This window comes from Ptychodera flava, chromosome 20 (assembly GCF_041260155.1).
Source record: "Ptychodera flava strain L36383 chromosome 20, AS_Pfla_20210202, whole genome shotgun sequence".
In the NCBI taxonomy this organism is placed as follows: domain Eukaryota; kingdom Metazoa; phylum Hemichordata; class Enteropneusta; family Ptychoderidae; genus Ptychodera; species Ptychodera flava.
In genome coordinates, this window is record NC_091947.1 from 28,182,598 (window position 1) to 28,189,115 (window position 6,518).

The window sequence follows — 6,518 nt, forward strand, 5'->3', positions numbered from 1 at the left end:
ATATGTGTAACTGCAAACATCGAAGTTCGTAAGACGTAAACATTGACGACCAGGATCGGGATTGACGAGTTGACCCCGGCGGAGACCGGTGTTGACGGCCCGTAATTGTGACTACATACTTCTACCTTAGCTGTGGGTCCACAGCTGTGGTGTTTTCAGACGGGATGCGTCAAAGGCAGGAATCCCGTCTGAAAACACCACAGCTATGGACCAACAGCTACTTATACCACAGGGGACCAGGAAAAACAAACAAACAAGCAAATAAACAAACAAACAAAAAATAAACAGACATACCAACAAGCATACAAATACATAAATCATAAACACAAAGACAAACAAAAACAAATAGATAAACAAACAAACAAACAAACATACTTACAATACAATAGAACGTTGAATAAATACAAACATACAAACAAATAAACAAACAAATGTATACAAACACCACACATGCATATATAAATATAATATATATATATATATATATATATATATATATATAATATTTATATAATGTGCATGTGTGCATACATTTGTTTATTTGTTTGTATGTTTGTGTGTGTGTGTGTGTGTGTGTATAATGTATGTGTGTGTGAGTGTTAGAGACAACAGCATATTGATAAAAGATTGAAATGATTGACTGAACAGCTCATGCAACATATTCAACATGCGACGGCAGCACCACTTTTCCGCCATATACATACACACACAATGTACGTTGTGCTAGGACAATTTTCGCCAATTTTCAACTTTTACAAGCTACATCTACAACCTGCCCCGAGCTTATGATGTATTTCGTGCAGAACTTTCATGTTATCAATGTAAAACATGTAAAAGTGTATTAATTGTAAAAAATGTATTAAATGTAAAGAATGTATTTCGTGCAAGCCCATCTAGACCCGGCCTCGATCATAAAATGTATTTCGTGCAGACCTTTCGTGTAAAAATGTATTAAATGTAAAGAATGTATTTCGTGCAGACCTTTCGTGACATAAATGTAAAAAATGTATTAAATGTAAAGAATGTATTTCGTGCAGACCTTTCATGTAAAAAATGTATTAAATGTATTAAATGTAAAGAATATATTTCGTGAAGACCTTTCGTGTAAAAAATGTATTAAATGTATTAAATGTAAAGAATGTATTTCGTGCAAGCCAAGCTAGACAATCCATGGCAAAACGCGTCCAACGGTTTTCTTTTGATCTCGCTTTCAAATGTAAAAAGGAATTAAGACACTTTTTTATGTTTTTAATCAAAAGGTCATCAAAAGATAATTTGTCTTAAGCTCGTTTTCATTAGGTTGTTACTCATTCAGAAAAATTTATAACATAATTAGGGTACCCCCTCTCACCAAAAGGGGATCTAATTGCATCCATTCGTTTTATCGTGACTGCCTGTTAAGTTCTTAAATCACTAGACACTCCAAACAAAAATGTTTGAGTGTCTATGCCTAAGGAAAAGAAAACATGAAAATGTGGTGTTTTTGTGTTTTCATTTTCGAATAATCTTTTTCTCTGTCAGTGTTAAAGTATGTGTGTTATATCCAAAGTACATGATACTTTTTAAAATTGTCCAATCCTAAGTCGGAACTCGCAGTCACAAGAGAAATCTCGGCCTGATTGGATGCAACTTGTAGCGCCAGGCATGAAAAAAAGTCTTTTCTATCGAAGATTTTGTCGCAATTGGCTGAGGGAATGTAGCAAACTTTAAAATTCTGATGATGAAATGTCCGGAACTGACGCCGCGTGGAACTGACAAAAAGTGTTGCATCTTTAAGGGACGTAATTAAAACTCGTCAAGTAGACTCGCCTACATAGAGAGGCGGCTTTTCTGTATTCGATAACTTTGCTCAAAGTCGCACATTTTGATAATTTAGTTTGGCATGTACCAAGCCAGCCCAAAGCAGAGGCCTACCGGTACTCTTTCGCCATGGTTCGTTCAATTTGTGTCCATTGTGTATTTTCCCGAGCGTTGGTAACGTTGGTTTTGTGATAATGAAAAGTCGTCGGATTTTAGCACTTCCAAAAAGTTCTGTTTAGGGACGGGGGGGGGGGGGGAACGCTATTACCCCAGCCCAATTTACCGTCACTTTTTAAAAATTAAAACTTCAAGTTTTGAGTCGCAGATAGACATTATAAGCCAACCGGCTGACAACAGTGAAATAAATATGCCAATAAAAACTCAACTCCGGGCGGATGCACTATTTTGCGGGCTGTAATCCAGTTTTGATATATTTTGTCTTTTGTGTAAAGTGGTGAATACGTATGTTTACATGTTTTTTTTTGCGGAAAAAACGCCTAAAACAATTAGAACAATGACTTTATTCGAATATGGTAACACACCGCGCCACCAACGTCAGACAGCCAGCCACTTCCTATCCAACCGTACAGTAATTTTTTTTGCCGCGTTGAAAAAATTAGTTGTTTGCCGAAATGTCTAAAAATACCCCTCGAAGTTACCACTTTAAGGAACACCCTGCATACGTTTGCACTCAAGATTAGTTCGAGAACATTTTTAAAAGATACCTCAAAAGGGTTAGTTGTACCAACTTTTGCAATCTGTTGAAAACAGTGCTTATTTTTTTCAATTTGGCGGGAACTTAATTTGAAGTAGCACAATGTCTGCGTAAACAAAAGTGGCGCGAATTATTTGGACAAATATAACAAGTTCGGCAATTAATTGTTACATTGTAGCAAACCTAAGTAATTAAATGTGCGTACAGTTGATGTACTTTGGATAGAATACGTATACTTTAACACTGAAAGAGAAAGTCTTAGAGATAATTTGAAAATGAAAACACAAAAACACCACATTTTCATGTTTTCTTTTCCCTAGGCATAGACACTCGAACATTTTTGTTTGGAGTGTCTAGTGATTTAAGTACTTAACAGGCAGTCACGATGAAACAAATGGACGCAATTAGACCCCCATTTGGTGAGAGGGGGTACCGTAATTATGTTATAAATTTTTCTGAATGAGTAACAACCTAATGAAAACGAGCTTAAGACCAATTATCTTTTGATGACCTTTTAATGAAAAACATAAAAAAGTGTCTTTATTCCTTTTTACATTTGAAAACGAGATCAAAAGAAAACTGTTGGACGCGTTTTGCCACGGATTCTGTAGAAAGTAGGGCTCCCTGTTTCGTTAATGGCTATACAGGAAAAAAAAGCAAAAACATGAAAAAGGAACTTACATGTATTTTTCCCTTTTTCAATAAAATTGGAAAAACAGTATATGATAGCCGTTTTCTTGTTTTCGTTTCTTTGTATAAAAAAGGAATAACTGTTGGACGCGTTTTGCCACGGATTCATAGCTCTGATCTTGGGAACACGATCTCCGTAAAAGTTAGCGTTTTGCCGTTATTTATAGAAAGAACCTGTGAGCAGGCTAAAAGTAACCTTATTTGCAAAACAATCACAAAATTGGTATGTAAAATCACAATATATTAAATTTAGCTCAATATAAGATGCTGAAAACAAACGTCGCTACAAATAAGAACGCATGGTGGCGCTTCATCAAAGTTTTTGTATGTCTGTTGACCAGCCAATGATCTTTTTTTCCAGGGAAAAAGAGCTATTTGAGCATCATTTCTGCGTACTTCATATTCTTTTGGTCTTTTTCCTATCTTCAGAATGATTGAGTTCGGAAATAAGTATTGTTCATCAGCATATTGAGATTAAAACATTTTATGAATTTGCAAGATGGGAGAATGAACAGTGGTAAGGATTTTTCAGTGTCAATGACAGGAGGGATGTTCCATTTTAGTTTGAACTTTACAGTTTAAGGCTGTCACCATGTACTGTGCACTTTCAATTGGAGAAATCAATGTGTTTTTTCCTCCAACCAGAACAGAGATCATTTCAGTTTATTGGGTAAGTTTGCTCGGACTGTTATCTCAACTTTTAAATGAAAAGATATTCCAAAACAATCCTAGGAAGATGAATTTCAATACCTTCGGTAAAATACCCCCTCGGTAGATTTTACGAGGACACTTGTTATTGAGCAAAAGAAGTGTTCATTCCGGTGACTTCCACCAGATAATAAAACAAACAAAACACTTGATGATAGATGTGAGCTATATCATTTTATGGTGTAGTCTCAGTTGATCAGGCATAATGCAGTTGTTCCACTGTCCATTTTAATGCAAAAAAGTGGGCATTCTAATGCAGGCGTCACCAGTTTGACCTGATCTACTCGGTTCAGATGTGACATTGTACCACTCCTAGGGTATAGTCACTGTCTGGGTTGATTGATGAAGTGGAAACAAGTCATCTTACAGTCTCAATTATGTGTCTGAATAGCTTCCCACGCAGACTGTGGAAGAAATTGTCGATCAATGAAATTTGACAAGTAAATGAACCCTTTGTTGATATTAATTTCGACATCATCATTCGCTATGACATGGGAATAGGTAACAGTTTTCTCTGCATTTGTCCCAACACTGAGTTTGCCTTTCCTGAAGAGATAGCCACCTTGATTAATTGTCCTACTTTTCTCACTTCACCTTTCTGACCTTTGACCCAAAATGTTTCAGTTTAACCGTCAGTGCCATCCTGATCACTGTCACCTTTAGACCTGGTGGGCCGGCCTTTCCAGGAAGGCCGACCTATTCATGACCTTTGATTGCGAGAACACTGGTACCATGCATCAGTCTGTCCAAAGCGATGAGAGATAACTCATGTACAGGGGAGTGTACAGTATATAAGTATAGAGGCAAGTTTGCAACACTGATCACCTGTGCAGTGCAAGAGAAATGAGATATATTAGGCCTTTGAGCTCTGTAATTTTCCCCGAAAATATCAGGGCAACACTATAAATTTTTATGAATTTTTCTGTATTTCTTCCCATGATTTTAGACAAAATGGACATAAATTTTATGGGCTGCACTTTTTGACCAAAATTTTGGGAAAAACCTGAAAAAAATTGTTTAAAAATTTTATAGTGTAAAATGCAACAGAAATCGACTTAGGGTTAACCTGTGTGACAGATTCTGGGGGTCATTATAAGAATATAATCGTGCTTGTATCAGTTAATTTTTACAAAGGTGTTGCCACCTCAGATTCTATCATGTGACATGTGGTCAAAGTAATATTAAAACATGAAAGAGAAGTGTAGCCCCTTCCATTATACCAGTATAATCACAAAATAGAAAAAAGCAGCTTCCATGGACTGATGATAGTTTACAAAATTTAGCCACAGCCACATAGATGCTGTATAAAGCTGCAAAACTTAGTCATTTCAAAACTTGCAATAAGTCGTCACATTTAGTAATTTTACATCAGCATATCTAGCATTCACTGAAAACCACCTTTCAGATTTTTTTGATGAAATTTCGTAAAGTCTGGGAACAGTTGACTTATTACTCACATTGTAAGACTTATTTTATCTGTTACCAGTATAATTGAACACCACTGCGGATCAGATATTTTCAAACAATAGCTTTGTGTGGAATATTACAGTTGAACTCAGCGGCTAAAAGCTGAGGCATAAGAACACTTAATCCTCCATGGGAAATAGAAACTTCTGACATCGTAAAATTTGAACCTGAAGGACTGTCTGTGAGTCACATTCTACTTGAGCCTCTACTTTGATGTAGTGTTTTTTGCAGCTGCATAATTTTGGAAACTGTGGAAGCTGTAACTGCTGACATTGTCCCTCTATCATTTCTGTGTGGATGTAGCGGTATGTAGCAAGCAGAACCCAATCTCTTTGTGGAATGCAGGTAGCATTTGCAACCCTGCAACTCCAATGGAAAACCAGGCTTGACAATTAATTCATCCACAGGAATGAGTTGGTGGGCTACAATCTGTCACTGGTGATTTCATCAATTACTGTCCAATGTTCAGCATATAAATCTGTCAACCACTTTCACACATATCCTAAAATTTGTTTATTCTAAACAAGTGATATTGTGGCCTTGAACATAGATTTGCCAAGAGTGTAGTATAATGGAATCACGTGAAGGCATAACCAATTGAACACTATCATAAGAGACAGTAAGGTTATGATGAAAATTCACATACCTGAAGACATGCATGAAGATTATAGTATTTTTAGAAAATTTACAAAGATCTTTATCATATTTACAACACTAGGTATGAAATTTGGCATGAAGTGACATTGACAATCTGTATCAACATCTGTTTTGACTAAGAAATCAGTCTTTCACACGACAATGTACTTGGATATTGAATTGTTTGGTTGTATTGACTTTCACATTTTCAGTAAGGTTTAGCAGTCAGAGATATCATGCTCACAGCCAGTTTTTGTTCCTTTTGACCAAAACTAAATGATAGTCTTAATGAAATACAAATGATGCAAGTTTCATAAAAATTAAACAAATCTGAGTTAGGCCATCGGTATAACACAGTAAACAAAATTTAAAAGCTACTTGATGGGCAGTTTCCAAGAGTTAGATATTCATACTACGCACATATATACATCACTACCAATACTGATCATAATGTTCATATTTCAAGGATTACTGCAGTGACTGCTGACGGTTAATGACACAA